This window comes from Peromyscus eremicus, chromosome 10 (genome assembly GCF_949786415.1).
Source record: "Peromyscus eremicus chromosome 10, PerEre_H2_v1, whole genome shotgun sequence".
NCBI lineage: Eukaryota > Metazoa > Chordata > Mammalia > Rodentia > Cricetidae > Peromyscus > Peromyscus eremicus.
The window spans coordinates 50,749,986-50,774,005 of record NC_081426.1 but is presented as its reverse complement, the minus strand read 5'-3'; the positions used below and the strand labels follow the sequence as shown (position 1 = coordinate 50,774,005).

Genomic DNA, 24,020 nt, shown 5'->3' with positions numbered 1-24,020 from the left:
GACAGCAGGGCTGATGTTTTACTTGCCAGAATACTAGTTCCTTCTATCCACAACTTAATTTATCATAAAAAAAAATCAGAATAACCACAGTGGTGCTTGATTTGCAGGGTTTTGTTCAATAGCTCTGACTTGCTCATTGGCCATGAACTAGAGTTTCACTCTGTCATATAGATGTTTTCACTTGGACATCTAATTCCCCAAATACTCATTGCAGTTTGCAAAGGTGACATATTTATTATTTGAAAGGAGAGTGGCACTGAGAAGTGTTTGTCAGTTCTTTTAAAGCTGTGAGAACAAGCAGCTGCTGTTTCCTCCACTTGACCCTTTGTATCACATGGAGAGAGTGAGGTGAAAACCCTTGAAGAGATGTTATCTTGTAGCTTTTGTCTTCACTTTATTCCTTAGCTCTCTGGGGTCTTCCTTCTGTAGTGAAGGGAAGTGATAGATTCCCAGTCATTTAATATTTAAAGGAATTACTATTTCAGTTAGGGATGGATCAAGCCAGTAAATTGAACTTTAGCTTATAGATTGGTAGACTGAAGTCAGTCCAGAGGAACATCGAACAGATTTATTGCACACATGCACACACACACACACACACACACACACACACACACACACACATGCGGCTTGCAAAAGCCACCATGTAAATTGGTCCCTGGTTACAATTTCACATTCTCAAAAAATGTGATTTTTACTGATAGTTTCTAAGATAATTTTCCCTTTTAAAGGAATGATTCTTTTCCATGATCCTGTGATTCCTTGGAAAACAATTTTATTTCTTCCCATGATGAGCCAATTGTGATGATCAGGCTGTGTGTGACGGTGATAGGTCTGTACTTCTGCCCAGTGCTATTTGTAGAGACAGTCTCTCAACATATTCTTTGTCTTAATTATCTGTTGTCTCCTCTAATTTTAGGCTATAAGAAACTCTGCATAGTTAGAATGAACAACAATATCAATACGAATAACGTGCTTTTCTGAATATCAAATTGATTTTGTATGCATAATTTCATTCATTTCTTCAATAACTGTATTCAAAGTATCTTTTTGCTTTTAAAAAAGTGCATGATTTAAAGGCTTTATTTGAAATATGCATGTCCCTTCTGATGATACCTTTCTGTGCTCATGTCCTTTTAAAGAATTTTTCTTCTTTTTTTTTTCTGAGACCTTTCTACTGATTTTATTCTGGTTGACCACTCTGTTTTTAGTTTGTTTAGTTATCAGTAATTTTTCTTTTTAAATGGTTTAAAGTTTCTCCTAATATTTAATGACCATGATTATTATACCAGTGATAACTCTGTGTTCCAGATGGATTTCTCTATAGGGTGACCATCTGGGTCAATTTGTGAAGGGTACATCTTGATTATACTTGTTTCATTCAAAAACATTACTCAGTGTCTGAAAGGTCTGGGATTTCAGACTTGATTATGATGATTATAGCCTGTTCTGATGACTAATGTACCCAGGACCCTGCTTCTCTCACCATTCCGCAGATTCACTGCCACTCTGGTCCAGAGGCTGAGAGCTGGATGCTTCCTGCTGAAGCTTCTCTGGGCAACCACTAAACGCTAAATGTTTGGGCCAGCAATTTGCCTGTGTCCTGGTCCTCCTGCTTCCAGCTTGGTTTCCTGAGAAAGCTTGAGCTGGGAGACCTAGACAAGTGAGTTTTAAATTCAGTTCCTGGAAGAGTCATGAAAATATAACATTGGCCATTTCCTAAACAGGTGCAAAGCATTCAAGAGCTGGGTGTTCACCAATCACAATTGGGTTCTCTCCACATTCATAATTTTATTTATATAGAAGGACAAAGAACAAAATTGAAGAGGTTAGAATGGATTCTTCAAATTAAGTGTGAAATTAATTTTCTTAATGGAAATATTTGAAGATATCATAAACAATCAAAGCTAGGAAAGACCAAGTAATTAAAAAGAAGAAGGAGGAAGAAGAGGAGGAGGAGGAAGAGAAGGAGGAGTAGGAGGAGGAGAAGAAGAAGAAGAAAAGAAGAAGGAGAAGGAGAAGGAGAAGGAGAAGGAGGAGAAGGAGAAGGAGGAGAAGAAGAAGAAGAAGAAGAAGAAGAAGAAGAAGAAGAAGAAGAAGAAGAAGAAGAAGAGGAAGAAGAAGAGGAAGAAGAAGAAGAAGAAGAAGAGGAAGAAGAAGAGGAAGAAGAAGAGGAAGAAGAAGAAGAAGAAGAAGAAGAAGAAGAAGAAGAAGAAGAAGAAGAAGAAGAACCAAAGAAAGACTTTGAGCCTCCAGAAAGCTTTTTCTTACTAATATACTACAGAGACCTCATCATTTTTAAAACCCCAAAATTGAATTTCCGTTTTAAACACATGATTATGTCAGACATATAAGTGCTTCTGAAACTGCCTTTGAACATGATTTAGATCCACAAGAGCCTAGAAAAGAAATCTTTACAGATAGAGACTGGACTAGAAAATTTTTCCTCATGGGATTCAGTATGGTATTATATGTAAACAGTTTATCAGATAGCATGGTTGTTAGCATATCTATTTTTCTCAAACACTTACCATGTCAAAATCCTTTCTTTTTTCATTTTACATAACAACAACTGTTCCCCCTCCCCCTTCTCCCATTCGCCCCCCCTCCCCCTATCATAAAACTCATTCATTGCCCCAACTTTGTATGTCAGTCAGTGTTGACTACTCAAGGGCAACCTTACACCCTATATGGACCTGGAGTTTTTTTTTTTTATTAACAAAAACTTTTTTGTTCATTTTACATACCAAAGATTCCTCTCTTCCCTCCTCACACCCCTCCAACCTTCCCCTCCCAACCCAACCCCCATTCCCTCCTACAAGAAGGTAAGGCCTCCCATGGGGAGGTACATTTAGTAGAGGCAGGTCCAAGCCCTTCCCCCTGCCTCAAAGCTGTTCCAGGTGTCCCATCATAGAGGTGGGCTTCAAAAACCCTGCTCATGCACCAGGGATGAATTCTGATCCTGTTGCTAGGGAGCTCCTTAAGCAGATCATGCTACACAACTGTCTTGCTATGCAGAGGGCCTAGTCCATGAACTGGACATTTTAAGGTGTATTTTCCCCATGAACTGTTGCTGGCAAATCTTGTGTTTTCTATTTCCTCCAAGCTTGGCTTGTACTGCTTGTGACATTTTTGTTTGAAATTTTGTTATGAAATATGACTATAATAAATTAAATAATGGCATTAGATAATGGTCACTGGAGCAGATACTGCTAAATGCTGAATCAATACCCATTTGGTCTTGTTTCATTGAACAATAATAAGTTATTGTTTGGGGTTGCTGTATGCATAGCTCACAAGTGTCCATTTCTATGTCTCTCTTCCAGACAGACTGGCTGTGGAACTCAGGCCTGCCTTAGGTGGAATGAGTGGAAAGGAGTAGTCTTTTCAATCTCTCCAAACAGTAAAAAGAATGTATAGCTTTGTCTCTCAAAGCTAAGCAATCCACAACTATCAATATTGAAAACTGATAAGAAAATTTATGAGGAGGAAGAAATAGTTCAGAGATTAACTATGCAGAGGCAGATCCTGTTGTACAGAAGGAACTAATGCTGAGTTGATAATATTCAGGAAGCACAGTGGTTTGTGTTTATCATTATTGACTAGTTAAATTTTATTTGATGTGCAAGCAGTAATTTATGCTGATTATCATTTAAAGGCATACATTTTGTATTCCAAAAATGCTTTATTCAAAGAAAAGATATGAAAACTGCAGCAAATAATGTACTATATGTTTTTAATTTCTTTTACAACAGATATTGGCAAGACCCAGTCAAACTCTGTCTAGAGTCAGTAGTCCTCAATATGACTTGTAACTTTAACCATGAATTATTTTTCAGTTTTTGCAGCCTCTAAGTTATTGCTCCATTAAGACTGTGGAGTCAATCCCACAGACAATCTTTTACAATGATTGTAGTATGCTATCCTGTGCATCATTTAGTATATTACCAGAAGCATTTCTCATTGACAGAGTAGCAGGAAGGTACTCCATCCGTACGAAGCAGCCATCTCCTAACATATGTGGAGATGTTGGAAAATAGGGTCGTGCTGCTACTTCTTGCTGACACACACTGCTTCCGAGTACATTGTAAACTGTTCTCAATCCCAGCTCTCTCAAGTATTGTTACGAAGTCAAACTTTCTCTGTTCATAACTAAATTGGAATAAGTTGCATATCATGGGACAGACTTTTGTTTTGTTTTCACATCTTGCTGTTGAGCTGCCTGGCAGTTTTACTTTAAAACTATCGACATCTATAGCGGTGGTCCTATTACTGTGACCCTTTAATACAGTCCCTCACGTTGTGGTGACCTCAGTCATAAAATTATTTTCATTGCCACTTCGTAACTATAATTCTGCTACTGCTATGAATCATAATATAAATATCTGTGTTTTCCAAGGGTATTAAGTGACTCCTGGGAAAGGGTTGTTGGACCCTCAAAGGGGTGGTGACCCACAGGTTGAGAACAGCTGATCTAGATGACCTATGAAATTTTAACTCTGATAATATCTTTCCCAAATTAAAATCCAACATAAACATAGTGTTCATATACAGATCTCAGCTGTAGTAAAGAACCATGAAGCAAAAATTAATGACAACGGGTAAGTTTCTTATTGTGTCTAAAGTATAATATAGTCATAGCTCATCATTTTAGGATTCGAACATAGAAGCAAGCTTCAGGGGCATATGTGCATTCTTTGATAAGTCAAATTCCCTATATACTTCTTAGTCTAAGCTTAATCACCTAATTGTCCTTTTTATTTCTATTTTTATTTTCTGTTCAGTCGAAGAAACAACCTTTGATAGATATATAGCAAAATGCCTACTTTGATGATAAACAGAATTTTCATTTTAGTTCTGTTAAATATTTGTTTTATACATTTTGCTTTTTAATCATCAGTTTCATTCATTTAGTATTATTACGTTTTCATGAAAAGTGAACCGTATTCATTGTTTCTTTTTAAATTTTAACTTTCAGCCTGCTGGTAATGTAGTTTTCTTTTTTTTTTGATAGATTTTTTATTTTCTGAAATAGTATTTGAAATTACTTAGCCTAATGTTCTTGAAAGCATACTTTTCTGAATTTTTGGATAACAATATGCAGATTTTTTAAGCTCATCTAGTTAAAATCTAATCTTTGAAGATAAATAGTATGTCTATTGTGTCTATTGGGATTTGATAACAAGGCATTTTACATGGAAATTTTTGTATTATGACATTCATAATTAAATCTGATCAGAAACTTAAGAAACAAGTAACAAAAATCTTACAGAAAGTCTTTCAGAAAATGAATTAGGAAGGCATTTTTCCAAGTTATTGTAGGAATCTCAGATCATAATAGCAAAACTGGAAGAATAAAAAACCAGTATTCTTCAACTGCACAGATACAAAAAATGTTCAAGAATACATGCAACTAACATGGTGTCTTGAAAATGTGGAATTTATCTCAGAAATACAAGGATTTTTTCCACATTAACAAAATAAATATTTGTTGCCTCAATATAATGTTCCTCTGGTAGGTGCAGGTGAATAGTTACTAGTTCTATTAAGACCTTTCTTGATAAACTGTTCCAGTGAACAGAAAATGTGGAGCTCTTTCAAAATGGGTTAATGGTATTGTGTTCCTTTAAGTGTGTATGCTAAATATACGTTGAAGACAGACATTTAAAAATGCAACTGGAAATGATAAGAGAAAATTCACAGAGACAGTAACATCCATACGCCAGTGAGAAAGTGTCAATAGAACAACGAAATCATAATGACTTCTTGAGCTTCAAATTGAAAATCTCAGAGATGTTAGAAAAACGATGTCTGTGTTTCCAAACCCCATTTGTGGTACCTATATGACAGCCTTGCTGACGATAGGGCAAACATGAGGTTAGAGATGCTCTCCTGATAAACAGCAAGGAGCTGATGGATCTCTTCAAAACCAGCAAGTCATTCTTATTGCTTGTTTGTTTCTTTTTGAGATTTTCTTTACTATCACTTCTTGGTGGTTTTAGAAAATATATTATTTATTTAAATTTTAAATTACATTTATGGGGGGGGCATGCATGTGCCTGCCACAGGAAGTATGTGGAGGTCATAAGGCAGGGTGTGGTAGCACATCTTTGCTTTCACCCTGTGGGTCCCAGGGATTGAACTCAGGTCATATGCTGGGTGGTGAGAACTTTTACCCACTGATCCATCTCACCAGCGAGGAGGAACTTTATCCCCATCATTTATTGTAACATTGTCATTGCAAGACCAAGTCTGAACATCAAGGAGAGAAAGGAAAAACAAAGTTGTAAAAGTTATCTTTATTTGCAGTCAGTATGAGAGTCTGTAAATGAAAGCCTAAGTTAGTCACTATAGTATTCAAATTAAATTGCTAAAGCTAATAAATGAATTTGGTGAGACTGTCAGACACGAAGTCTATAATCAACATTCATTTGGACTTTTATAATGACAGCAAACATTTGGTAGAAGAAAATTTATACTGTGCAAGAGAACTGAAATTTTGTCATAACCACAAAAACAAGATATGGATAAAACTTCAGGAGGAATAATGAGTAGAAAGGTTAAAAAAAACTAATGAAAATACCAGTACAATACATATGTATATAAACATATATGATGCTGAAAAAAAATGGATAAGTGCTTAAGATTACCTTCAAACTGTAAACTACATCAAGTGTAAAATTTATTTTCCAGGTTCGAGAGATGATCTTCCTTTGGTAGTGTGCTTGCCTGGCACATTTTGGTAGTGTGCTTGCCTGGCTTTAGATTGAATTCCTGGCATTACATTTACCAGGTGGGGAAGCAGACTCCTTGAAACCCCACAGTTCAGGAAGTAGAGGGGGCAAGATCAGAAGTGGCTATCATCCTTAGCTAAAGACTGAGCTCTAAGCCAATCTGGGATATGTGAAACAGTATCTCAGAAATGCATATTCCCCCTTCCTCAGAGGATCGCCAGCACGCACAGAAGCTAAAACTAAGCAATGTAGGTATTAAACTCAAGAGAGAAAATCTTTATAATCTTGGTTGGTAACCCAAGATTTTTTAGAGTAAATAAAATAATATAATAAAGACACAGGCCAACCCATGACATTGTACTGAAGCTTTCTGGTTCTTGTCATCTATTTTTCTGTGCTGAGCAAGGCTGACATACTTATCACTTATGGAGAAACATGGGAGATCCTCACACATGGAGCTACCTTTGTTGTGTCAGTAGCCCACAGACCAATAGCCTTGTACCTCTGTCTCCATGATACTTTTCGGTGTGATGCTTTCTTCGGAAGCCACAGGGATGTTGCCTTCTTTGGAGGCAGAGCTACTAATTGGTTGTAACATCAGGTATTAGTGCTTGCAGCTGAACAGGAATACGTGTGACCTTACAAGACATGTTGGTGAACGTTTCAGTAGTACTTTTAGACAAACTACAGGGCCTTTCCTAAGTGGCATAAGAAAAAGACACACATTCCTTTTTCTGTGTAAGAGAGAAATGGTGACTTGAGACACAGCAGTGTAGGATTTCAGAAAACCACAGTTAGGGATGTGTAGGCCTTCACCAGGAGGCTGCTGGGCTGGATGAAAGGGAAGCAAAGGATGAAGTAAAGCCGACCTGCCAGCTTCCTTGCTTGGCCCATGCTCTTTCAAGGCACTTTGCAAGCAGAAATTTGGGTAACGTTTCTACCAGCCACCACAACTTTGAAGGGAGAATGTAAGTGCAAATTATTAAAACCAATGGAAAATAACCACCAAAAGTTAGTGGCATCTTAAACAACATTCTGTACAAAACTGTTTCAGTCACTCAAAAAATTATTTCCCTTAATTTAAAAACTGTTTGACTTCAGGCCAAATGTAAACTTTCTTTTATGCCATTCAAGTATAATAAGTTGAAGGATTTTTTTTTTTAATGAGAAAACTACATACATTTTCTTCCACTTAAGTCAGCAGGCCATTTCTGCAGTCTGTCATATCAAACAAGAGTAAATAAAAAAAATTTCAATATTTTTCACAAAAACAGGCTTTGGAGAATAATGCTTCTTAACAATCACTAGACTAAAAACATTTCTATCCACTTACAGTGAAATTTACATATGTTGGTAGAAAAAATGTTATCAAATCACAAACTTCATGCCTATGTTATATGTTCAAAAAGCAGGTAAAGGGCCATATTTATCCTTGTAATGTCTAAGAGTAAATTATATTCATTTGTCTCCTTTGTTTTTATTTCAGTGAACTCTGATGACTCAAATGATCTACTGAGGCAGATTGGAAGTGGGAGGCCAGAGAAGCTCACTGTGGCTTGTGGTTGACGGTATTCTGAAGGTGTTCCAATCATGGACTTCTTGTTACTGTGTTGGCATGCTTCAGTGCCCTTTCTCAGTTACATTTATTTAAATGGGAAGGCTAAAGCTGTGAAGGAAAAAAAGAAAAACTAAAAGAAAAACATGTGTACTCAAATTTCAAAACTTGAGGTAGCTAGGTAGTTCAGTATGTCAAGGTATTTACCACCAAGCCTGATGACTGGTCCCCACATGGTGGAAGCAGAGAACTGACATCCACAACTTGACCTTTGACCTCACATGAAAGCAATGGCACATGTGTGCACATCACAGAATAGATAAGTGTTAGATTTTTTCAAAACCTATTAAAGCTCCTGAGAGTGTCCTTGTATGAATGTGTGTGTGTGTGTGTGTGTGTGTGTGTGTTTATGTGAAATATATTGTGTTATTCAATGTTGTGCCTTCTTTCTTTTTTTTCACTATTAAATGGCATGGTGCATTTGTTTCCTATTGCTGTGATAACAAATTATCACTACCATAGTGGCTGTTTATAACATAAACTTATTGTCCTACATTTTTGTCAGTTTAAAGTCCAGAGTGACTCTATGGGGCTATGTTCTTTTGGGAGCCGTAACAAAAAATGGCATTTTTTTTTTGCTGTTTAGCTTCTATGAGACATTCAGATGCACTGTCATGCATGTCTATATTGCTCTAGCTCTACATTTACCACCATCCATCCTTTGGTTTTGACCATGCAGCCTCCCTCTTACAGAGAATCTTATGATTGCATTGGGGCCACCTAGGAAATGTCCCTTTCTGAATATTCTTAGTTGAATCAAATATATAAGGCAAATGTTTCTGTCTTGAAACATACTGTCATCACAGTTTCTGGACATCAGGATGTGTACATTTTTAAGGGGGTAAATTATCTGTCACTCAGGGAATTCAATACTAAAGTACTTTTGAGAAGTGCTGAAAATATGAATTGGCCATTTTTAAGGAAACAAATGAAGTTTTTAAAAATCATGTAAGTTTATAAACTTTAAATATATGTATAAGTAAAAAAAATCAAAAAGAAACGTACCATTCTTTCCTGATCAACTTATAAATGTATAAACATGACATGTAACTTAGTGATGATAGTGATCACTGATCTTTCATCTTAATCAATGCTTGCTTCTGTTACTGTTTTTACTAGCCAAACACTTCCCTGTATGTCTCTTAATATTTTCATCTTTGGTTTCATACTAAACTGAATTAGATACAATCTTATATGACTTTCTTAGTCTGAGACTCTACAGGTTTAATATCTCTGAGTCAAAGATATTATATTTATTAAAGTCATGAATACATATGTCTAACAAAATAATTATACACTAACAGTATTTAATCTACTTTCCTAACCCTCCCTCACATTGTTAGCACGATTCATTTTGTCTTGACAGGTTTATGTGAAGAAAGTTATACTTCACTAAGGTTTCAAGCTAATAAAATCCTAGTAAAAACTTTCAGCAAGTCAAAGGTATCAGAGAGTCCATTGTCAAAATACCTATCATATCAGCTATTTAGACATCAAGAATATAGACTCCTCTAACAGAGCATAATAGAGAAGCATTTGATCCTTTTATATCATTACAGATTTAGTAGCATGAAAAAGTGGGAGATGACGCAAAGAACCAGACAATGGTGTCACCATACTGTTGTGTGTGCATGGACACATGTAGGAAGATTTCAGACAATAAACTGCTATATATCCGATGAGTGGTATTATCTGCTAGAATAACATGGTATACGAAGATGACACAGTGTGATAGTGTGGGAACTCAGAGTAGAATGAATATGAAGGACCCATCCATGCATGGAGAGATCAGGGTTATATACTGTGGGCAGAAGAGTCATATTATGTTGGAAATGGGACAGCTGTAATGAGAACAATTTGACTGAGTCTGTTGTCTTAAGGTTCATCCTGGGACCAAAAGGTCTTGCTGTGAAATTGCAGACTGCTGTGGAATTATTTATAAGAAGAATTTTTCTTACACACCAGAAGAAACCACAATAGGAATTTAAATAGGGAAGAATGTAATTTAACTTATGGTTAAAATATCTTACTTTATTGTTTATATGTTTTCAAAGAATAAAGAACAAAACCAAGGGAAACTTAAAATTGAAAAGTTTTGTGAAAGTGAGTTATTATGAATTTTTTAAAACCAGAAAGCATATAGGGAATATTGAGGAAATGAGGAAGAAAAGGGAAAGAAACTGAAGAATTTCGGCTGGTTCAGCCTAGTTAAACAGTATCAATACTACAGAGCTCAAATCTGGAGCTGCCTTGCAGGGAGTTTTTTTGTACATTTTAATTCCTTTCCTTATTAGCTGTCAATTATTGATTTAGAACTAAGGCAGGGAGAAAATAGCTCCCTGTCTGTCTCACCATGTGAAGTGTGCTCTCCGTGCCCCTGTAGGGAAATCCACTGAGAAACCCCATAGATCCAGCATGCTGGGAAAGAAAACGTAGCAGGAATGGTGTCTACCATCACGGCAATAGGTACTGAATACTGAAAAACTCTGGGTGTAGAACCAGGAATTGTTTGACTCTCTGAGTGTATGAGAACTGAGACTAATTGTGGCGAGTACTTCAGGGTTATGCTAACTATTTTCTGTATAATCCTGTCTGAATAGGAACATCCTTTATTTCTCGTGTCTGGTATTTGATCAGTTGCTCCATGTCAGTTTCTCAGGTAAGTGATTTCTGCTTCTATTCTAATCTAAGCCCTTATTCTCTCCTTACAGTTAGGAAGCAAATTTCCATCCTTTCTTCTAAGGGCAAAATAGTGTTCCCCAAAACTATACACTTTTAATCTTAATTCAACTTTTTCAGTTTTGCTCATTTTTCTGTTTTTTTCTCTCCTTTATCCCTACTCAATTATAAATTCTGAATTTTCAGACTATTTTTTCTAGTTAGTTATATTCCTCTAAAAGGAGAGACATGTACAGGATAGTGAAACACATCAGAGTTGAGCTAAAAAATAATCCATGGTCCCTTCTGGAGTGATCCCTGAGATGTAGGTGAGGGACTTGTATTGTGAATATATCCAGAGAGACTTTTATTGTAAATATATCCACTGGGACTGAGATCCACAACTCTGCATTCTGATTGGCTGTGGTTTTCTGTAATGGTCTCCATCTGTTGCAAAGAGAAGCTTCCTTGATGAGAGCTAAGTACTCCACTAATCTGTGGGTATGAGCACAAATATTTAGAATGCAGTTAGGGATTATGTTGGTTTAGTAAAGTGGTGGTTGTAGGTCCTCTGTGATCCAGGGCTTCATTAGCCCTGAAGGATTATGAGAATCATAAGAACAGGGAGTTTAGTTTGAGATTGTATCTCCTAGAAATGTCAGAAGCTACACCCATAAAATCTTACCAATATGACTGACTAAACATGGTTTGATCAAGAACAACAAACATGCTAAAGTGGATGGGGAAGCCCAGTAGGCTTCAACTGTATACAAAGAAATGTAGGCAACTAAGAAATGCTGAACATGGGAGAAATAGTCCTTCCCATGGAAGAGCACATCAATTGGTTATCCAATACCAATTGGTCAGCCTTGAAAACATGTACTTGAAGGTAACATTATACAAACTGAGAATGTTATACTTATGTATTTAGAGATATTTATGTATGGATGCAATATAAATTATTGAAAAAAGAGGCCATAAATTTGAAAGAAAGTAAGGAGGGGTATATGGCAGGTATTTGAGGGGTATAATAGAGAGAAAAATGATGTAATTCTATTATAATTTTAAAAATAAGAAAGAACTTGAAAAATACCTGTCTCTGGTACTTACATTCCAAATGTTTATGACTTTGTTTTGTATATTTAATTTCTGATATGAAATTCTTTGGGCATATTTATTTTGTTCTCAGATAGGAAAGTAGGTAAATATCTGTTCATTCCAACTCCTGAAGATGTGTAAAAATGTTCACTGGCAGAGGAAGTTGTCATGTGGGCAACAATCATAGGAGGCAAAGGTAGAAAAGGATTAAAAATCACTATTACATATTAGGATCAAGATCTTAATATGTCTTTTATTACACTACTCTTATTCCTTTTCCTATAAATCAATGCCACAAAGTTGAATGTGTTCTGACTCCCTCCAGCCCCACACTAAAGATAAAGGCTGAATGTCTTCAGCTGTCTTATACTCATTCTAAGGAGGGATACTGCTTAAATGCATACTTCACATCTTGTACTATGTTTGATATTTTGCATTTGTAATGGGAATTTCAACCTAGAGTAATCATCTGTGTTAAATGCGAAGACCCTGAGGAGCATCACACCAAGTGCATGACACTGTACTGAAAATGACCTCATTTGAATGCTAGGGAAGATAAGTTCCAACTTTCACTTTGGGCTAATCAATTATAATCCAAAGATAATATGATTTTAGTATTAAAGGTAATGTGATTTTCAGATACCTTGAAATCACTGTATGTGTGAGGTTCAACCACTGAGTAATGATGGCTTGTTACAAGGCATAGAATTGTGAGGATTTTATATGTGTTCTTTTTAATTAATCTATTTATTACTTTAACTCCTGACCCAATAAAGGACAAATTTCATGAATTCATGATGACATGATAGCACAAAGGATAATACTTAAAATGGGTGACTATATATACATGTATACCTATACACACACACACACACACACACACACACACACACACACGTGTGCATCTGTATAATAAAGGACAGAATTTGTCTCAAGACATCCATTAGTCGAAGTGAAAATGTTTCTTCCATGCATAAATGCTACCCAAATATAATTTTTTAAATGTTTTTTTTATTTTATAATATTTAATTTTGCATATCAGCCACGGATTCCCTTGTCCCCCCCCTTTCCCCTTCCCCCCAGCCCATCCCCCATTCCCATCTCCTCCAGGGCAAAGACTCCCCTGAGGACTGAGATCAAACTGGTAGACTCAGTCTAGGCAGGTCTAGTCCCCTCCTCCCAGGCCAAGCCAAGTGTCCCTGTATACGCCCCAGGTTTCAAACAGCCAACTCATGCACTGAGGACAGGACCCAGTCCCACTGCCTGGATACCTCCCAAACAGATCAAGCTAATCAACTGTCTTACTTATCCAGAGGGCCTGATCCAGTTGGGGGCTCCTCAGCCATTGGTTCATAGTTCATGTGTTTCCATTTGTTTGGCTATTTGTCCCTGTGCTTTATCCAACCTTGGTCTCAACAATTCTCGATCATACAAACCCTCCTCTTTCTCGCCAATTGGACTCCTGGAGCTCCACCTGCAAATATAATTTTTAAATCTATATACTAATAATTTATGGTGGGTGAAAAGTATGGAAAATACTGAGAACTTAATAATTATTAAAAACAGTTCATGTTTTCGTAAATAAAATACAAATCAATATGCAAATAGAACTACACTAACAGCTAAGAACGTTTTGATTTTTCTATATATTCTAAATGACACAAAATTGTTTATTTCTTTGCCCTGCATTTTCTGTTGTCTATACAGTTATGCAGAAATCAATATATGCTAGATATATTCCATAGCATAGAGCACTCTCTGGTATATAGTAAATTATCAGTTAATATTGGTTCAGTGAATAAATGATGGTCGGAGGCTGTGAATCAGTAAAAAGGCAGTCAACAAAGACACCACTGAGAGGGCTATTCCCAGGAATTCTGAAAGATGCGTAGCTCTTCCTGAGACGTAATAGAGATGAAAGAGCCAATGTCAAAGGGAAAGTTTATGTAGAAGTCCAATGGAAAACTCAGTAGAGGGAATAACCATGTAAACATACAACCGAAGAAGAGAAGCACAGACAGGAAGGGAGGGGAGAATAAATGGTCTGCTGTGGGAAGTTGTGGGAACAAGCATTCAGTAAGATGGCTTATGACAGTGCTAATCAAATTTACTGTTTTCCCTTTTAGTTTTGAGAAATAGTTAAAAAAAAGTGTAAGCTGTGGGTACGGCATCACAATTATGTTTTAAAGGTGTTTGTTGTGGGAGCTGTTCATAGTGAAATTGGAAGGAATATTTATAAAGCACAGAAGAAGGTTATAAGAGTTAAAGGAGATGTCAAGAGGAAATAACTGAGATTCTGATAGTACTGAAGGAACTCAAGTAAAGAAAGGATCCCTTCCAATGAAGCTGAAAAGTAAGTTGAAGCAAAGAATCAACCAAGTGTTTATTGAGTATAAGGGCAGCATTACTAGTTTTACTAGAAGAAGGTCAAGTTACTCTCCATTATATATACATGAATGTAAGTACATGATAAAGTTATTGGGTGATATTACCAGGCTTTATTTCAAACGTGTAACAGTCCAGAGTACAATAAGATATAGTCAAGAGCCCAAACTTAGACAAACCTGAAAACCTTGAAAACCTGGATATTTAACATGAAGCAATAGTGGCAATGAAGAAATTAACTTTCTATGAATTCAAAGCTGTTTTTACAAGTTTATTTCTATTAGCATATATGAATTTAAAATGTAATAGTTTTTTCCATAGATCTGTTTAACCCAATTAGATCATTTTACTATCTGTACCCTTTCCTTATCACCTTGCTGATGTCATTTTCTCTTTCCACATGTCTAATAATACTAGTTTTATATTTCTGTCTTATCCTCTACATAGACCCAGTATATGAAGGGAAATACCTGCTGCTTGTTTTGTGTATTGACTTGCCCCCTTTCCATGATGATCCCCAGTTTCACACATTTACCTTCAAAGTTCATAAATTCATTCTTCCTTGTAGTTGAATAAAAACTCACTGTGCAGCCGGGCGGTGGTGGCACACGCCTTTAATCCCAGCACTCTGGAAGCAGAGCCAGGCAGATCTCTGTGAGTTCGAGGCCCGCCTGGACTACCAAGTGAGTTCCAGGAAAGGCGCAAAGCTACACAGAGAAACCCTGTCTCGAAAAACCAAAAAAAAAAAAAAAAAAAAAAAAAACTCACTGTGCACATACCACATTTAGAAGTATATTTGAATGTATGTTTTCAGAGATGACCATTTGGTGTCAGATAACCAATTGGTGTCTCTTCTCAGCATTCCTTAGTTTCCTATAGTTCCTTGTAAGTGGTTAACTTTTCCTGTTCTTTTTCCCTCCAGTGAAACTGAAACTATGCATATTGCTATGCTAGTCAGTTACAATGTAATGGAAACTCTGGATGTTAACGGCTCTCCAGAGGACATGAGATAAAGCTTCAGGTACATGCTACATGATTTGTCAGTGCTTAGATACTCATGTAATTTCTATGATATCAGATGAGCACTGGCTGAGATAGAGTATATCCAAGAGAGACAATTAAAGATGCAGTCTATCTAGGCTCCTATCTCTGGCCACTCTAGAAGTGTCAGGTATAAGTTCCATCAAACATAGTGGGCCTTAAATCCAATCAAGAAATGGCTGGTTTGTCCCATGTTTATTCTACTCCAACTTAAAACAAAATCTGTTTGTTTTATTGTTGTTGTTTGTATTGTATGTGTGTGTGTGTGTGTGTGTGTGTGTGTTTCACAACATTTGGACTCCCCCCCGCCCCCCCCCCCCCCCCCCCCCCCGCCATGCCATGTAATGTCCTCAGCTCTTGCACAAATTCTTTTTTTCCCATTTATTGAAAATGGGTCCTTTTCTCATAAAATATATTCAGATTGTAGTTTCCCCTCCCTCTACTGTTCCCATTTCCTCCCCACCTCCCCTTCCTTCCAGATCTGCTCCCTTTTTCATTAGAAAAGAATAGGCTTCTAAGAGAACAATCAAGCATGACAAAATAAAATATAATAAGATGGAGGAAAAACTGTCATATCAAAGTTGAACATAGCAACCCAACAGGAGGAAAACAGTCTCAAGAGCAGGAACAAGAGTCAGAGACTCACTCATTCTCATAGTCAGGAATCCCATAAAAATACTAAGCTAAAAGCTTTGCTTTTATATAAGCAGAGGACCTGATGCAGACCCATGTAGACTCTGTACTTGCTGCTTCATTCTCTGTGAGCTCATATGCATCTTGGTTATTTGATTCATAAGGCCTTGTTCTCCTAGCATCCTCCATCCTCTCTGGCTCTTAAAATCTGCCTTTCATTCTCTGGGATTCCTTTAACTCTAAGAGGAGGAATTTGATGGAGACCTTCCATTTAGACCCTCTCTATGGAATATCTGGCTGAGTGTCTGCATCTGTTCCAATCATCTGCTGGAGAAATCTTCTCTGATGAAGACTGGATAAGGCACTGATGTATGAGTCGAGCAGAATATCATTATGAGTCACTTTGTTGCTCCAGTTTTGGTTTTGGCTGGTGCTTGGTTTTACTCTAGGTCTCTGGGTTATATAATTTCTGATTCTTGGTTAACCAAGCAGTATCTGATATGGGTTCCTTTTCATGGTATGGGCTTTAAGTCACATCAGACATCGGTTATCTACTCCCACAAATTCTGCAACACCATTGCCCTAGCATATTTTATAGGCAGGACAGATAACAAATCAAAGTTTTTGTGGCTGGAATGTAGGGGTGGAAGCTCCATGTAGGCATCAGTTCAACTTCTCCATGTTCCATGAGTTGTGTGGGTGTTGTCTTTGGCAATGCAGCCGAACTGTCAGTTTGAAGAGAACAACCCTTTGTCTTAACATCAGCTTCAGTTGTTTGGGGATATGCAACACAGTCCTATCACTAGAAGCTTTTCCTGGAGACAAGAGGTTGCCAATTGAGTCTCCATATCCCCTATTACGAGGAGTTCTCATTAAGATCACCTTTGTACATTCCAGGAAGTTTCTACTGTGCCAGGTTTATACCCAAAGGCCCCGCAATTCCACCCATCTCTCCCTGCACTCGCTCTCTCCACTCTGTCCCTCCAATTTTTCATGTTAGTTTTGATTTTTGTTTGCCTGGGCTTTTCTTAAAAGTGAGAGAGAGAAAGAAAGACAATATAAAGTAGGGTGGATAGGGAAGTTGGTATGATCTGGGAAGAGTAAAAAACATGATAAAATTATACCGTATGAAAACAATTGAATAACATTTAAACATATGGAAATAAAGCACAAAACTCAAAGATACATAATTAATTGTAAATCCAGAGGGAAAAACTAATTGACTGTTGAAGAGAATTTTTTTTTTTGAGAAAGGATTTCTCTGTGTAACAGCTCTGACTGTCCTGGAACTCACTTTGTAGACCAGATTGGCCTAAAACTCACAGATTCCACATGCCTCTCTTTCTGAGTGCTTGGATTAAAGGTATGTGTCACCACCTCCAAGAAGAGTTTTTAAAATATAAATTGCAAGAATTTTGGGTAACAGTGAACATATAAAAGGCCTTAGATTTTAAAAGCAAGGTAACGGTCAGGCCTGAAAAATACATAGGAGTGAAATATACAGGCTGAACAGGTTATATTTTTGCATTTAGGAATATATGTGCATATCTACATTCACATATACACCTATCAGCAATTAATGGAAAAAGAGCTCTTTAATTTGAAAGAGAGGAAGCAAGGGTATATGGGGGATGTGGTTTGAAATGAAGAAAGTGAAAGCAGTAATGAGGCAATTATATTACAATCTCAAAAAATAAAATTATTAAAAAAGCAAAATGAAAATCATGCAAACAAATATCTGTCTATAAGCAAATAATTCTTGTTAAAGTTACAAAGTTTCCAAAAACATGAGACTTTAAATGAACTCAAAGTGCAATGAAAAATTATCTGCCAAGAAAAAAAAATCGATGAAACCAACAGGATATTTCTCTTGAGCACAGATGGAATTTAGAAAAGAGTGCACAGAGTAATAAAAAGAAGGAATGCTAAGAAAATTGTCAGTATGTGACTTTTATGTAGGAAAGCCATTGTTCAAGAAAGAGAATTGAATGGATATTTTGTAAATGAATTTTAAAAACCATATCAGTGGGACACAGTCACTAGAAAAGCTTTCAAAGGTGTAGTTTTGGAAAAGGATAAAAATAGAATGAAAATATTCAAGGGGAAAAATAAATAGAAACCAAAATAAAAGAGTAGATGTGGAAAAATAAAATGTGAAATATAGGACAATAGTAACTCATGAATGTTTAAGTATCATAAGATGATTTTAAAATATTTAAGACAGTGTTTGCATAGGGTGAACAGTTTACCTGTTAAATAACTAATATAGAGAAGGATTTAAAACATTAGACCTGATTTGAAATGTTTGACAAGGGACATGTTAATATTTAGCATTATGAGATACTTCATGATAATTGTTAAAATATATTAAAGTTCTGCAAGATTTAAGGAAATGACTAGATATTGACATTAAAATGGATCAATGATTCATTTAAAATACAAGTATTACAAACTTGTAGACAGATGATGCACTCAATCTTTACCAGACAAGTTTTTCTTTCCATTTAACTCTGGTGAAGGCAGAGTTATGAATGCTAAAATTTCTGATAACAAGTCATGTGTAATTGGTAAGTCTGAAACAAAAGACTCATATCATCCCCTTTAAGGTTCAAGGAATTTGTGAAAGAGAAGACAGAAAGAATGTAACTACAAAGAGAAAGTGAGAAAACTTATGAGTTGTCTTCTGAGCATAATAATCATAGTCTCACTATAGCCATGGTTGCTTGCACTCAATCTGCATAGAATTGAGCTTGTCATGAGTCAATCATAGACCAGGGAGGAACTCACAATGGCTTCAGGTGGATTTGGGGGCAGAGGTAGTCACTGTTTTCACTTGGTACCCACAGTGAACATACCGGGCTCAGAAGAAGAATGCAAAACCTGTGATCACACTGACAAAAATTGTTAAAGTCAGTGGATTATGAGATGAAAGAAGAAGACAAGAATGTGAGAGAATATTTTAAGGATGTAGGGGAGTTATCAGGAATGGAAGGAAGCAAGGAGAGTGTGGCAGGGTGAGTATGAATGTCAAAAAATACAATATATACATGTAGAAAATTGTCAAAGAAAACTAATAAAAGGTATAAAATAAGAATAGGAAAATAAATCATTCAACTCAGGATAAAACACACACAAAATTGGAAGCACAAAATAAGTTGAAAGAAACACTGGTGAGGATTATTAGATTTACTTGAGGAAAAACTCCATCCTATGTAACTCACCACAGAATCATTTAAAGCTTATAGGCCAAGATAAAAATTTATCACCAACCAAGATAAATCTGTTCAAGTAATTTTAATATGAAACAAAGTAGAACTTAAGGTAAACTAGTTATTTACAATAAAAACTTTTATTGTAATGAGGAATATAGAACAGTTCCAATTTGGTAGCTAATATAGTCAAATACATATTTACATAATGTCTCCACACTGATTCACAGTTTAGGAAAAGTATGATTTTAGGTTAAAAATTACTTTTGTTCACAGCTTGAAGACCATTTCATTCCAACCAACAATTTTGCTTCAGTGCCTGGGGTCTTGCCACTTTTGACCCTTTGAACATATCCTCTTGTATTTTTGACCCCACTCTCTTGAAAATAACTTACATTCACATGTTAATACAACATGCTGCCTGTTCTATGGGTAAAATTTAATCTTAAGTCCATATCCTTCAATTCTTCAAAAACATCTTTTCTTATTGCTTAATAATTGTCCTTTTTTTCTGTTTCTTTTCACACTTCACTCCTGTCATCTTGATATATTTTCTAGCTGACTTCCTCTGTCGTTGTTCAATATTTTCCTTCAACTGTAAGCTCTTTCTTGATCTCCATTTTGTGCTTTTAGGATTGTCTTTTCCTGTTTTTTTTTGTTTTTTTTTTTCATTTAGTTTTCTTAATCTTGTTTGCCAACCCTGAGGATGATATTATGTTTTTTCTTTGCTAAGTCTTTAGTAATGCCTGGACTTGTATGTAAAAGTAAATTATTTACTGATGCAACTATAAAAGTGATACATTGTAGGAAAAAAACTTAATGCATCCATCTCCATCCTGAGACATTCTGTTTTAAGTATTCAGAGACCCAAAAGCAATCCAACTAAGGATAAAGATGATTTGAATAAAGTTTAACATATATTGAATCCTAAATATCAACAATACAGTGCTTAGTTGTAGCTAAGTGTTTTCTTGTGTCCCAGACAACCTGTAGTCAGGACAAATCTCTCCTACTTACCACCCTCAAGTAAACACACAGAAGCTTATATTAACTAAAACTGCTCGGCCATTAGCTCAGGCTTTCCATTGACTCGCTCTTACCCTTAAACTCAGCCCATTTCTGTTAATCTATATATTGCCGTGTATTCCATGGCTTTAACTGTGTGCTATATGCTGCTCCCTGGATGGCAGGCTGGTGTCTCCTCTCTCTTCCAGGCCTATGTACATTTTTACATATAATGTAAAACATTTAGAGGTTTATTTTATCTCAATCTGTCTTTTTGTGATTTTATTGCTTTAAACTTGAGCATTACTAGGACTGAAATGGCAGCTTTGGCTGCTGGATCTGCCTACCTTAGCTTCCCAACATGGTAGAACTTCATTTACTACCAGCTCTGGGAACCATGCTCACCAGTGACTATGGGAAGCAGTAGGTCTATGCTTCTATCCAGCAGTGTGTAGCCCAGAAATCTCTAATCAAATGTCTTTCTGCAGTTAAAATCCCCCAAAGACAATATAATACAGACTCTGTGTGTGATTTCCATCTTTATATGGCTTATTTTTTATATTACCTTTACTGTCTTTTTAAAACTGTTTCTTTATATAACTGCATATATTCCTTTTCATCTCTCTTCATTTTACAAATACAAATGGACTAGATATTGTAACTGTAATTCTTGCTTGATATATGTAATTTTACTAGGTTAAAGTTAAAACCTTCCTTTTATTTAGAAAGGAAAGGAAAAGTGATGGGGGAATATCTTTCTGTATGCTGTGAATATATGTTGCTCTGATTGGTTGATAAATAAAGTCATTTGGCCTATGGCAAGGCAGCTTAGAGGCAGGCAGAAAGACAGAGCAGAGGAGACGTCAGCCAGCTGTCCGGGGAACCACATGTAATGGCACACAGGTAAAGCCATGGCATATGTGGCAACATATAGATTAACAGAAATGGGCAGAGTTTAAGTGTAAGAGCTAGTCAGTAATTAGCCTGAGCTAATGGCCGAGCAATTTTAATTAATATAAGCCTCTGTGTGTTTACTTGAAGGACTGGCAGGTGAGAGAGATTTGTCCTGACTGTGGGCCAGGCAGGACATAGGAAAACTTTCAGCTACACTAAGTACTTTGTTCTTAAGTGCAATACAATTTGATAATTTTTTTTTTTTAAATAAAAAACAATCTGGAAATCAGTGTGGAGAACACTTAAAAAGCTGGAAACAAATCAACCATATGATCTAGCTGTACTACTCTTTGGCATATAAGTAAACGACTTGAAATCATACTTTACAGACACTTACTTAGCTATGTCCATTGCTCTTCTATTCACATTACCTAAGAAATGCAAACAACTTAAATATGCTTCAACTGATGAATATGCAGTAAATACACACTATGAAAGATTTTTCAGTTGTAAAGAAAACTGAAATATGCAGGTAAATGGATAGAATTATAAAAGATTTTTTTTTTAATTTTTATTTTGCAATACAATTAAGTTCTACATACAGGCACAGATTCCCTTGTTCTCCCCCCTCCCGCCCCCCTCACCTTCCCCCCAGCCCGCCTCCCATTCCAATCTCCTCCAGGGCAAAGCCTTCCCCACAGACTGAGATCAACCTGGTGGACTCAGTCCAGGTAGGTCCAGTCCCCTCCTCCCAGGCCGAGCCAAGCGACCCTGCATAGTGAGTGAGGTAACCTAATCTTAGAAGGGCAATTTTTTTTCCAAGTTGTCTCTCCCCTGTGGTTCCTAACTACAGATCTTCAAATATGTACATATAACCTGGAGTAACCATAGAAGCCTGGAAAGTTAATAGGGACCATGGAATTGTGGATGAGGGTGAAGAAAGGAAAAGCAAGGTAAAGAGTAATTTTAGGGGAGAAATGGGAAAATGGAAGTGTGTTTAATTGGGCAGGTGGAGAGAGTGAAAATTAAGAATAAGGATTTCTGAAAACGTGAGAAGGAATTGTATTATTATCTACTTTCTTAAAATTACATACAATACATATAAGTCTATATGTAGACATATAAATACATAGTTTAAATGAAAATTTCCCACCAGAGATGGATATTCCCACCACAATACTTCTACCATGAATCATAGACTAAGAAAACAATACCTTTCATGAGAAGTTTCCTCATGATTTGATGGTCAGAAGAGCTGAAGAGTCTCCCCCAAAATATTTTAGGTTATTGTTGTTGCCATTGGTTGCCTATCAGAGGCTGAATGTAAGTCCCTACTACTGAAGACATTGTGCACTTTGGACACAGAACCCTGAATCTGTGCTGGGCTTTACTTGGCAGCCTCCTCCCAGGGACCAAGTTTTCATAGTACCAGAAGGTGTCATGCAAGCTTCCACAGGAGGAAAGAAATCAATAGTTCAAGTCAAATGAATGAAAGACAGAGAAACATGAGATATCACCTCAGCCCCTGTACTGGCAACACTTACACAATTCCGAAAAAGGGATTCAATATTAAAATCTCATCTTGTAATTCAGACTACCTAGAATAGTGAATAGAGATGGAATAAAAAATTAGAGGAAAACGAGTGAGGTTAATTTCTCTCTGGAAAAATTGAGGAATTTGAGCTAATTGATCCTGGTAGATCTTTGTGTTTACTATCCTGTATCTCTCTACTTTGCTCAGGCCTCTAGGCACCCTGGAAAAACATCATGTCATAGTGATTGCTCCATTTGGAGCTGTTTGGAGAGTTCAATGGATAGATTTATAGTATGTCTACATTTTAGAATGTTGATAACTGAGGAAAGTGACCACAATAGCAAAATAAGTATAAGAGAAGCCAAGGTGGTGAGCCCGTGTGTGTGTGTGTGTGTGTGTGTGTGTGTGTGTGTGTGTGTGTGTGTGTGTATGTGTGTGTGTGTGTGTACAGCATTCTAAAGAAGGGTGATGAGATCACCAGAATGAGCTCCTGGAGTAGGAATTGCCTCTAGGAATCTACGCCTTAGGAACTGATTTACGTGTTCTGAGTAGGAGAATGAATTATCAGCTGTTTTAATTCTTTTCATCTATTTCATCAAGCTATTGTTTAAGTTGTTTCACATATATCTATATGAAAGCATTATTCTATACACCTTTGTATTCATCTACTCATGTAAGATCTTATGTATTAGAGCTTAGTTCCTAGATGATTTATCTGCGTTTTCTCAATATATTAATCCACTTATTTTTTCAATATCTTAAAATCACAAACATATAGTAGATTGTTCAAATGTTGTAAATGCCTGTAGCTTGAGTTTTCCTGCCTGGCCCACAGTCAGGACAAATCTCTCTCACCTGCCAATCCCACAGGCACTCAGACCCGATCAAGTAAACACAGAGACTTACATTGGTTACACACTGTATGGCCATGGCAGGCTTCTTGCTAACTGTTCTTACAGCTTAAATTAATCCATCTCTATAAATCTATACCTTGCCACGTGGCTAGTGGCTTACCGGCATCTTCACACGCTGTTTCTCATCGTGGGGCTGGCAGTGTCTCTCTGACTCAGCCTTCCACTTCCCAGCTTTATTCTCCTCCTTGTCCTGCCTACACTTCCTGCCTAGCCAATGGCCAATCAGTGTTTTATTTATTGACTAATTAGCAACACATTTGCCATACAGAACACCCCACAGCAAATGCCTAATGAGCTCCT

The 24,020-nt window shown here is 36.6% G+C and overlaps 1 long non-coding RNA gene across 1 annotated transcript in view; it reads right to left on the bottom strand.

Annotated features, from left to right (window-relative positions):
* Positions 1–214: 214 nt before the first annotated feature.
* LOC131921190 (uncharacterized) overlaps positions 215–24,020 on the bottom strand; it is a 67,945-nt gene continuing 44,139 nt past the window's right edge. The window contains exons 6-7 of the long non-coding RNA XR_009381881.1: positions 1,487–1,655; positions 215–423 (exon numbers count right to left, since the gene is read on the bottom strand). This is a non-coding gene — a long non-coding RNA (uncharacterized LOC131921190). The remainder of the gene's footprint in view (positions 424–1,486; positions 1,656–24,020) is intronic.